The sequence below is a fragment of the Tachypleus tridentatus genome, chromosome 12 (assembly GCF_004210375.1).
Source record: "Tachypleus tridentatus isolate NWPU-2018 chromosome 12, ASM421037v1, whole genome shotgun sequence".
Taxonomy (NCBI): domain Eukaryota; kingdom Metazoa; phylum Arthropoda; class Merostomata; order Xiphosura; family Limulidae; genus Tachypleus; species Tachypleus tridentatus.
The window spans coordinates 20,224,053-20,236,167 of NC_134836.1; the positions used below are offsets into that span (position 1 = coordinate 20,224,053).

General features: G+C 33.2%; 1 pseudogene across 1 annotated transcript in view; it reads right to left on the reverse strand.

The window, feature by feature from the left end:
- Nucleotides 1-3,364: 3,364 nt before the first annotated feature.
- LOC143235100 (glutamate receptor-interacting protein 2-like) overlaps nt 3,365-12,115 on the reverse strand; it is a 55,215-nt pseudogene continuing 46,464 nt past the window's right edge. Inside the window, exons 16-19 of the transcript XR_013018916.1 lie at nt 7,289-7,320; nt 6,365-6,521; nt 4,790-5,481; nt 3,365-4,290 (exon numbers count right to left, since the gene is read on the reverse strand). The product of XR_013018916.1 is annotated as a glutamate receptor-interacting protein 2-like (transcript). The remainder of the gene's footprint in view (nt 4,291-4,789; nt 5,482-6,364; nt 6,522-7,288; nt 7,321-12,115) is intronic.

Consider the following 12,115-nt stretch of genomic DNA (forward strand, 5'->3'; position numbering starts at 1 on the left):
GGTTTCCTACCATAAGTCTAGATATGCACCCATCTGGACAAATATAATCCGCGAGTATAATTCCCTATAGAACACTTTGGTGCACGTTGTTTTCATCCACCACTTTACTATATCTGATGAACACAGCCTATCTATGTTGGCTTCTATAGAATATCCAAAGACATGTGCATCCTGATGAACACAGCATCTTCTGGCAAAGTCTTATGCAGAATGATGATATCTGTGAAGATACGAGATAGTGTTGCATTCCACGCCAATCTCAGCTACTGAAAATCAATTAAAATGTTTTTGTTTTTTTTCTGTGTGTCTTGTTGACTGGGAATTTCCTTAACTAGCTGCAAATTCTACTAGCATTTGGTGAAATACTGGTTGATTTGTATTATATTATCATGGTGTTTTGTGTCGAACTTTAGACTTGCGCAACCCATCACCCCCTCATCAAAAATGAATATCGTACCTTATTAGCCTAGGTACGTAACTTAGTACCTTGTAGGGGCCATTCCAATAAATTTAAGATTTTCCAAGTATTCAACATGCTGTCTGTCACACTATGCCTAGAAGTGTAGTGTAATAATGTAATAGCCCCTAAAACTAAAATATTGCATGATGATAAGCGTCTAAAAATAAGGTTTGGATGGACATGGATATCCAAAATGAAAGACTGTGGCAAAATTCCATATTTTAGAAAGAGATGGATGCAAGGTTCCGAAGTGGATACACGAAACTGGTACTGTTAACAGTAGAAACGATGGAAGTGGAAAACCAAAATAAAAGCGATATTACGATGGTCAAGATGTCAACAACTTTATTCTAAATATGGGAGTGGATTTCAAAGAACAGAGAGATTGATATGAAGTGGTATTAATGGATGTATAACTGCCTGAAAATTATTGTTGAGAAAAGGAATCAAATTTAAAGGTTAAAATAGGTATCAGACCACAAAAAAATGGGCAAAGTTGTAGATGTATGCTTTTCACAGATTAATCCAAGTTCAAAGTGCTAGCATATAAACAACAACAGTATTTTCAAAGGTATAAAAGAGAACACTATGCTAGTGAACGTATAATATGTACAGTGAAGCATGTTTTAGTATCAGTAAAAGCTTGAGGGTTGATGCCAGTCAGTGGTATCAACGACCTACATGAAACTGATGATACCTGACTGACAAATATATGTAAGTTATGTTCCATTCTTTGATTCCTTCAAGAACACAATTCATCGTATTGGCATTAATTTTCTAACAAGACAAATACCAAGCATACAGCAAATATGGTAAAACAATACGTTGAGGGTAAATAGGCCAATGGAACATTCAAACCATGACTTGGCCTGCACAATGTATAGATATGAACATTCTTAAGTATGTATAGACTCATGTAAAACTCAAAAGCTGAAAGATCAAACTAATAACTTGCTTTAATAATACGAAGTAATACACGACTTTTACACAATACTCCACAATCTTTCACTGATAAGCTATGTGAAGAAAATGATGCCAACTACAAAAATACTCGTGCCTTGTGATAATTTTTCAGTTATATTTTTTGTGCGATGTTGGTAACATTAAGAAATCCACCATCTTATTGACATTACTTGTTGCTTATAGCTGCAGTATGGTCGTATGTACAGATTATAATATTTTCATATAATTCACTACAAATTAGTTGTCCAAGTGAGACGATTACTTATTAGTCAGAATGTAAATATTCAATCTGAAAATATTTTTGGTGTGCTATTATTATTGAAACTTGCCTCCTCTCACGTATGTTTTCAACATTTCGCTTAAAAAAGGAATTTAAAATTCAAACTTATGGAAATGTATCCATTAATTCTTTTCTAATTTTAAAAAAAATCGAATCTTCTCTTCTTATCTGATTAAAGTCTGCAAGTTTCTCTTAGGAATTCTGACCAATTAAAGCTTTTTAAAAATAAATGTATCGTCTTATAACACTAATAATAGTCAAATACAACGCAATCAACTTAGAAATAAGTCTTGTCAACGAGTAAAAAAAAAGTGTAGACGTGAGCGAAATTTTATGTTAACATTCCACGTGTCCAAGGTTCAGCGGTTAACACTTATGATATAATAAACTTCAAAACTCACTCACTTGTTGGGATGAATGTAAAACATTATGACATATATATATGACATGTATATTACTGAAATCAATTTTAGAGTTAATTTCCAATGTCTACTAGTAATGTTTCTCGTGCATTATCCGACTTTTCTTGTACTGTTTTATAGTATAGCTTGGAAAATATTATTTGAAATAGCTGAAGGCACAGCTTGAAAGATTCTATGATTTCTCATCATTGACCCTTTCCTGGTTATTGAAAAGTACAATTCTGTGCTATCCAATATCAGATTATATAAAGCCTAAGCTAATGTTATTTGCTTCAATGGTTTTGGTTTTTAAATGACATTCTTTATTATTATGTATCATATACTACTGTACACTGGAAATGCTTTCAATATTTTTAGCACTTTGATGAAACAATTTCTAAGTGATAGAATACACACACTTGCAGTCTTCCAATAAATACTAAATATCTGAATCAGCGTGTCCGCTCCTGGTATCAATAAGCGTACATTGTTATAGAATTTACAAGACTTCTATATCACATATACCCCACTCCAACAAGAAACTGTAAAACAAAACATCTACACACATCTGTTTCTGAATGATTAATTACTACTTCATATGTTCTCAAGTAAAAACCCTTATTGAACTGTCAATTGAATGAATTTAAAATACAACAACAAAAAACAAATACATTAATAAGAATAATTATGACTAGTACCACTTATATTCAGAGCATTATCCAGCTCATTTTTTCCTTGGTGTAATATTAAACAGCTTGTACCTGATGTATAATTGACATGATATCAAACTTTGAAAGCACTCTTCATTAAAAGCCCAAATTTTGTGAAAAAATTGTAGCTGTTGCTTACCTAACACTGTTAGTGTTTGAAATTTTGTGTAAATGTTAAATAACATATATTCAGAGTATAAAGATAATTATATTAAAACCTGGAAATAAGTCACATTTTTTTGTTTTAACATATCACAATTAAGAAGTATATATTTTATGTTGTTCAATTAGTAACTATGTTTATTTCATTCTATATTTCACATTACGAATTGTAAATGTAATAAAATGTTTTTTTTTGTAGTAAAAAATGAAGATTTTATGAAAAAAAATTAAATATATAATAACCAGAAAGAATCAGTACTCTTCTTTTCATATTTACATTATATAAATACAGCACTTGTGCATTCCCTGATAAATTATTTATTAAAATCAAGTCTTTATGGGAAAAAACAAAGACAGGTATTATAAAGTTAATAAGTATGATGAAACATTTTGAGCATTTTACAAATTTAATTTTCTTTTAAATCATACAATGTGTTTTTATATACAACAAAGCTTCAGAAGTAAGCCTCTTTTTCATTCCAATCATAACGTCTAAATTATGAATATATTTCTCTTTCAGTACTAATAAAACGTTTTGTTCACAGTTACCTTACATGACCTTACTCAGTTTTTAAGTTGAAGAACATGTGATAAATATGATATCACTAAGGTCATTACCGGTGTCAACAAAAGTTGTTTATTTCTCAGAAATTTCTCAAAGTATTCTGAATAACCTCTTTATCCTTCTTATTTTATCAACACTAATTAGAAAAGCTTGAAAAAAGAGGCATTATGATAGGCATACCAATTGTCCCAAGGGAAAATATGGAATGCTAGCTTTTCAATAATTTTTCTTTGAATTATGAATTAATTTAAGACTGGTATTGTTAATAAAATGGTACTTTATAGGTATAAGACGATATCAAAGCCCATTTGTAATGAAACCAGTCTAAGGTAAAATGAAAGTAAGTTGTTTGTAAAATGAAGATGATTTGATGGATTTTTAAATAATATCTTGTATATTTTTCCTTTAATTAAGTAGTTAGACTGACCATTGAACACATTTTATTTTAACAATAACACTTTAAAGAAGAAAATTACTTTACATCTCAGCTGTTATTTTACTTCAAATCAAATAGCTTTTGATAATAATTCAGCACCTGCAGGTGGATGAAGAGGTGATGAGCAATCCTCTCTATCAACTTCATCCATCCAAGGATGAAGTACACTTCCCCTTCCAAGAGTACTACCTGCTATAGATGTTCGGCTCTCGTAAGCTGGTCTGCTAACAATAAGTTCTATACGGTCCCCTGCTGCTGCTATCAGTGGAACTGTTAGACAGCAGTCAAAATCATGAGTTTTGGTATTGTTTACCTACAAAAAATTAGTAATTCAAAAAGCGTTATTACTAAGTAAGAATTATGGCAACGAAATTGACCACTTTAATACTTAGTTATTTAAAAGTTCCTATAAATACATAAACAGTATAGTAGTTACAGCTATCTAGAATAAGAAAATTTAAACACATCTGATTGTTGTTTACATATAAGCCATTCCATTAACATTTACAGCAAGATCCTATTGTGCACTTTATTTCAAATTTTTAACTTGATTTCTTGCTTTAAACTCTCAAAATATTCTTTTAAAATTCACTTACCAAGAGATACACAAAGTATTTGATGCTACTTAAATGTGTTATTACATATTATTTCCAACTTTTAATGTTATTTGGAAGTAAGTATGTTATAATACATTACGTGAAAAACTTTATACTGACAATGTAAAGACTTCACTCACAATATACTCTTTAACACTGTGATGATTATATTAAAGGAAACTAGAAGTTATAATTCTTTTGTGACTTTTTTCTTACCTGTAGTATCCTATCTAGGGGTTTCAAAATACCACTAATGTTGGCAGGTCCTCCAGGCCGAATTCTATTGATGTAGACTCCTCTTTCATAGAGACCATCAGACACACTAAAGCCAAAGTCCTCATACACTTGATCCTTAAAAAGTGTCACTTTGTGGATTTCAATTGGCACTGGAACAGCTAAAGAGCTCTGGTAAGAATATAAAGACACTCCACCATAATCAATACTCTGGTGGGCTTGTTCCCTACTTCTTTTGGATATAGAACTTGGTAAAGTGCTACACCTCTGTGATCCATCTTCAGATTGCCCTGGTTGATTAACAATATCATTAAGTTGTTCCAAAGATATTGTTCGAGACTTCGACTGGTTTATGCTTTCGCAAGGTGAATGCATTGTGCTGCAAAACTGGAACTGTGAATTTGTTCCACTAACAGAATAATTTTCTGCAATTCCCTGATCTCTTCCCAGTATTTCTGGCTGTGTACATAGTTCAAAGTTTTCTAAAGCTTCTGACCAACTGGTATGCTTCCCACATGATCCACTAGAATGACTGCTACCACAAATTCGACAACTGTGAATAGTACAAGTCTGGTATTCCCAATTTTCAGCCTCCCGTTCTCTTGGTTTAAGACTATCTTCACTTTCATTAGTTTCAGGTTCTGAGTTAAAATTCCATTTTTTAGAAGATTGTTCTAAGAGTGATAACAAATTAACAAAAGTAAATCTTTATGATACATGAATTTTAAATGTGAAAAAAGTTTGACTATAAATTTATTTTTCACACATGAATATTTGAGTTTTCATGCCTATTAAAAATATTAACTTATAAGCATGGGCAGTGGTCAAAATGCATGTGCCATTACCCTTTAAAGAATGTCATTCTGTCATTCAATATGGTGTTATGTATTTGATGTCAGACTTATCAGAGTTTGGTATAGAAGTGTAAATACCAGATACTATACAAAGTGATACTGAAAACAGTGAAGATTTTTGGAGTTCTGTAGATTACGAAACTTTATGATGTACAAAATATTTTCTTCACATGCATTTCCTTCAATACAAATACATTTGTAACACATCTGATATTTTGTATACAACAGACCAGTACATATGGCTCAAAGCTTGCCAATTTTGAGTAGATACATTATATAAATTCTGATTTATACTTATATTTTTTCACATATAGGGTTTGAAACATGTTTTCTTTTTAAAAAATGCAAAAACTAGACAAGTCTCACACAAGTATTAGATGTTATGAGTAAAAGTGAACCATGTATCATCCATTTCAAACATTTTTGCTTCATACATTAACATGCAATATATAATTTGAAACAAAGATGTTGCTGTTTGGTTTACATTTAACTTAGAATGCGCATTATATATCCACAGACTCTCTTTAATGTAGAGAACTTCTTTGTTGGCCTTACTTCCCAGAGTCTTACAAATAGTGAAGAACAACAAGTGTGGTCAACAAAGAAATGCTCTGCACTAAAGAGAGCTTGTGTACACACACACACACTATGTTTCACACCTTCCATCTTACACTAGGGATATCATTCATTGAAACTGCATTACCTGTATCATCGCATCCTCCATTTCCCGAGCTTTCTTTGGACTGCACTTCATTGATAGACATCTCCAGTCCTGAACTATCCCAGGACTCTACAGCACTATCCACACTTGGAAGGGCTTTGCTGATACTTTTTAGGTAAGTATCTCTTTCTTGTGTTTGCTGAGTTTGGAAAACAATTTACTGGGCTCATCAGAAAAATTGAATTCCACACAAAAAATGTTATTCATATTTCTGTTTTCTACTCTGAACATTACGTATAAATATAAATGATGCATCTTGCAGAGTGTAAAAATTAATCACTAAAAAAAAAGAAAAGAGAATAATGCATAACTAAATATATGTTATATCTCATAGTATAAAAATGAGTCCCCATTATACTTTTGTTTTGTTGGACTTTGTAAAATGTTATATGACAGTGAGAATTATCTGTGCCCTCCATCCCTAATTTTGAAATAATAAGAGACTGAAGTGAAATACAACTAATCAACACAACCTGCCACCACTTCTAGGGATACTCTAATAAGACTGAATCAGGGGACTTGAATATAACTCTTATAATGCACCCACATCCATAAAGTGTGTAATGAGATTTTTTTTTGTGTCACAATAATAGAATGAGAACCATGGAACATCACATCCATATTCTGACAGAAGCTTTAGGTGGAAGGAAAAGATGTTGAATCCCATGAAGTATAAAAATTAGTCACGTGAAGAAGTTCTAGAGTTACCTCAAATACAATACCATCATTAAAATTAGTTATACAACATTTTAAGAAGCCACCTATAATAAGAAAGATAAGTTAGTATACAAAACAGTTCTATTAGCATTTCTTAAACAACAGAATTCAGAGAATACAAATTTATGTATATATATAACAATTTTTTTCAAATAAAAATCAGAATCCAACTGTTCTATTAGGCCTCACCTCTTCCTTTCCTGGTTTTAAAGTCTCTTCTGCTGCAAGACAAACAAACCAACTTAATTTGTTTTTAAAAGATCAGTGAAAAAACACACAAGTTCATAACATTAACTGAATTATACTGAGATTGTGCTTCTGAGGAACAATAATTAAGAAAAATTAAAATATTCACATATGTAAAAACAAAGAAGAAACAACATCCAGTTGAATCTTATTGTACAGAAATAATTCATTTCAGTGAAATGTGATGATCCTGATAATAAAACTAATCATTAAAGATGCTTGTAAATAATACTGCATTATCATTTGTCAAACATCCAATATATTGGCTTTGAATCTGCCATCTAACACAAGTTTCTTTGAAATACTGAGTTACAGGCTGTTTTATAGGGATACAGTATTAGCGAAGAAGGTAAGAATGGCTTTATACGTAAAATACGAGTTGCATTCTGTTAAAACTGAGGATATAAAAAATAATAGCAAGGAGATTCAATCCATTCAGGTTTCTATTAGTGGGCGTCAAGAGAAAACGCTTATAGCATGAATTTGTTACAGACCACCAGATGTTTTCTGATGAAATTAGTGAGAAAATTTACAACGAGGTTAAGTTTTTAGCTGTTAATGAAGTCATAATTTCAGGGATACAGATTGGGAAATGCTAGAGTCAAACCTTAAGAGAGAAAGGTTTAAGAATACTGTTCAGGATGGCTTTTTTCACTGATTAGTCAAAGAACTCACTAGAAATAGTTATTTTAGATTTATTGTTAACTTCAAATATAGAAATGACTGAGTGTGTAGAAATTAGATAACATTTGGGTACAAGTGATCATTGCTCTTTTAAGCTCAATGTTTTGCTGCATATGGAGACAAAGAGTAATGACACTTTGAATAAAAATTTAAAAAAATATATTTCAAAGGGATGCAACAAGAATTATCTGTTATAAATTGGACAATTTAATTATTTGAAAACACTGATCTGATGTGGAAAAGTTTTAAAGATACGAATATTTTATCTGTAAAAAAATGTGTATAGAAAAACTTTTCATGATTGTCAGTATAAAACAGACATTATTTTACAAAGCCAGACATAGAAATTCTCCAAGATTATGCATACAATTATACATTGTTCTATAAAAGAATGAAATAAATTCCAAATGTTATGCACATCCTTATATTTTAATTATTATTATTACCTATAATAGCACATATATACACATTGTTAAAGATCTGCAATATCAATTATATACAATCCACATTACTACAGAATCTAATACATCAACCACTGCAAGTCTGTAGAACCTCCATCATATACTTATCCATGTTGTTATAGATCTTTAATATTGTATCTGACCTCTATCACAGGCCTTTATATTTATCCATTTGTATTAAGTAGAAATGGATTAAAATAGATAAAGCACCAGGACAGCATACAATTTTTCACCAGGATTTTAAAAGGAACTCCCCTTTTTCAAGATTAAAAATAGGTGTGGCATTTACAACCCTCTAAAGTGGGTAATGAGATTTTACTGGAATATGGAGGCTGAGTTAGTCTTACTTCTAATTTGGAAATATTTTTTATATAGAGACCCATAAAAGAAACTTTGTAACATTCAAGTTTAAAATATAATAAAGACAGGCTAGGCTCCAGTTAAAGCAGTTTTATTTTTTTAGTGGGATGATTAAGTTATGGAATGAGTTGTCACCAGCAGTAATGGGGGGCCCAACACTTAACAGGAATTTAACAAGGGAAATGATGAATTCTTCAAAAACAAAAAGTGGAGGTGCAAAGATAGCCTCGAAGAACTATATGGTCCCTCTTTGTCCATATGTGATGATATTATAGTTGGTTAATTTGGTGTTTTATAGCACAAAGCAGCTAGGTTATCTGTACCAAACATCCAGTAAAAAGTTAAAATTAAAGTAAAATTACGTAATTTTTAAAAGGAACTTAAGGTAAAATAAAACAAAGTAAAGAAAAGCATAAAACCTATGTTTACATCTAGTCTACAGCATTAAGAGAAAAACTACAGTAAAACAAGTGGTAGAGGACTTTCTGTAGCGTAATTGTAATTATCTGAACTCACCAGGAAGATGAACAGGTAAGTACAAAAATCACCATCAGTCACCTGAAGTTGGCCTTTTCTGTGATGGTTCAGAGTTATTTGACGTTATGGCCATTTTCAAAAAGTAATAACAAAATTTTTAAAAGACTTGTAGCAAAATGTTAATAAATCGCCAAGATAACTAACAGGTAATTCGAACAGCAGTATTAGTCACCTTAAGTTGGCCTTTCCAGTCCTGGTTTCAAGTTATTTGACTTTACAGCCATTTTACAATTTCAAATCAAACTAGATGGACTGTGATTATTAAAAGGGAATCTCATTAAAAAAGATCTGATGTATAAATTGAAAAACTTAAATAGCATTAAAAAGGCTGATGGCCTTTATAAAACTAAAAACATTTCCAAGGTGGACAGTGTCACCATCACCAATAACACTGTCTAATGCCATGGACAAACCTTGGGACAGAATATGGTGAAAATAGCACCATTTTTGAGAGTCATAACAATGGCAAGAAAGTAAAATATGGTTTACTGTAACTTGAGTATCACACAGACTACACAATGGTGCATCAGTTCCAGATAAAAGAAAATGAGTTAAAAAACTGTGACCAATGAGTAGTCTAGTTAGAACAACTTCCTCTTTCCTATCCTTACAGATGCTAGACGGCCAAAGTGCAATATAGGGTTTTATTTGGAAAAGCTTGTTGTCACGTTGCTCATTCCAAGTCAATTGTCAACTGGCACAAAGCCGAGCCTTGAATATAGGACCATAGTCCATATATGGAACAGGCACAACAGTGATAGTGTCAGAGCAGATAGATTTTGCTGTGGCATCAGCAACCTCATTCCCACAAATACCACCATGGCCCAGTATCTAGAAAAACTGGACAGAATTAGATGTTAAAGATAATTGGGCCAGTCAGTGTTGCATATCTGTGAGAACAGGGTGTGAACTAATGTGAAGCGATTCCAGGGCAAGTAGAGAACTAAGCGAGTCAGTATAAATAGTACAGTTTGAATACTGCTTAGCTACTATGTGATCCAGGGCAAGAGAAATGGCATACATTTCAGCAGTGAAAACAGAAGCTGTAGAGGGGATTCTGCATGCAACCATTGAACCAAAACAAACCATGGCTGAGCCAACACAGTCACCTGATTTTGAATGATCTGTATCAATAGGAGTGGAAGGATGGATCAAAAGATGTTCAGCAAATAACAGACAGTATTTCCTATCAGGAGTGTTTGCTTTTCTCAGATGACTTAAAGATAGGTCACACTGGGGAACTGTAAGAAGCCATGGTGGGATGGGCTGACCAGTGGATACAGCAATGTTATTCAAAGACAGACCTAATTCATCCAATTGTGCCTAGATATGAAGGCCAAAAGGAGCAATGGCAAATCATCTATTCTGAAAAAGTATGGCCCACTGAGGAAGGAAAGCACAATCCCAGGTGGGATGCTTTGGTAAGGAATGAAGTTTCAAAGCATATAGTAAAGACAGTTGCAAATGGCAAAGGTGCAAAGAAGGTTCATGAGACTCTACGTATAAGCTCTGAACTGGGAAAGTGCAGAAAGCCCCAGTGCAGAGCCAAAGTCCTTGATGATGAATGGGGTCCAGCATCTTTAAGGACGAAGTCCTGGCAGACCCATAGACCAGTGATTCATAGTCGAGTTTCCAACGAATAAGAGCACGATATATCTTTAGCATAGAACATTGATCCTATCCCCAGGTAGTGGAAGAGAGGACACAAAGAATGTTCAGTGCTCTTGTATAGTTGACCCATAGCTGCTTAATGTGTGGTATAAAGGTCAGCTTATGGCCAAAGATAACCCCCGAAGAACTCTGTCTCATAGACCCAAAGTAGCACAACTTTGCTGATACGAAGTTCAGGATCAGGGTGAATACCCTGTCATAGGCAAAAGTGCATGCAAATGGTTTTAGAGAGAGAGAAGTTAAAGTTGTTTGCTGTGGTTCACTTCAGTAAACGATTGAGGGCAGTCTGTAGCTGCCACTTAATATAACTCATGTTCAACGACTGACAGGAGGTGTGAAAATCATCGACAGAGCCCATTTTCAACAGTAAGAGGAAGTTGTTCAGTGATGGCATTAATTTTTATACTGTAAAGTGTGACACTCAGAACACAGCCCTCAGAGACTTCAAGTTCCTGTAGAAAATAATGGGAAAGTGTTGAACCCACACGAACTTGGAATCTCCTGCCCATCAAAATATTTTTAATAAAAATGGGCAAATGGCCACGTATCCCATATATATATGGAGGTATCTCAAAATGCAGGTCGAGTGGCAATGACCACGGCCAATTTCTCTCAAAAGTAGAGGAAAATGATCACTACTTCGTGAATTATTGTCAACACTCCAAGAAAAATGGGAGAATAATGAAAGGGAGCCAATTGAGAGATTCATAGCAGTAAAGGACTGACTAGGTGCATGAAAATAATTAGAAGAACCAGTATTGAAAAGAAAAAGGTTGTGATCAGAAATCATATGCTCTGTAGAACAACCTCTCATCAACATCAGAACTTCCCCAGAGGGGATGATGCCTATTAATGTCTCCCAGGATTAAAAAGGGAGATGGCAACTGTTCAATTAGATTATTAGAGCATCAAGGTCTGATTGATCATAGGTCTCTCCAGGTGACAGGTAGAGAGAACAAATAGTAATGGTATGGCCCAAGAAAACACGGATGACTACGGCCTCCAAGAGTGTGTCGAGTGGCAAAGATTGAGTGGGCACATTCAGATCAACCAACAG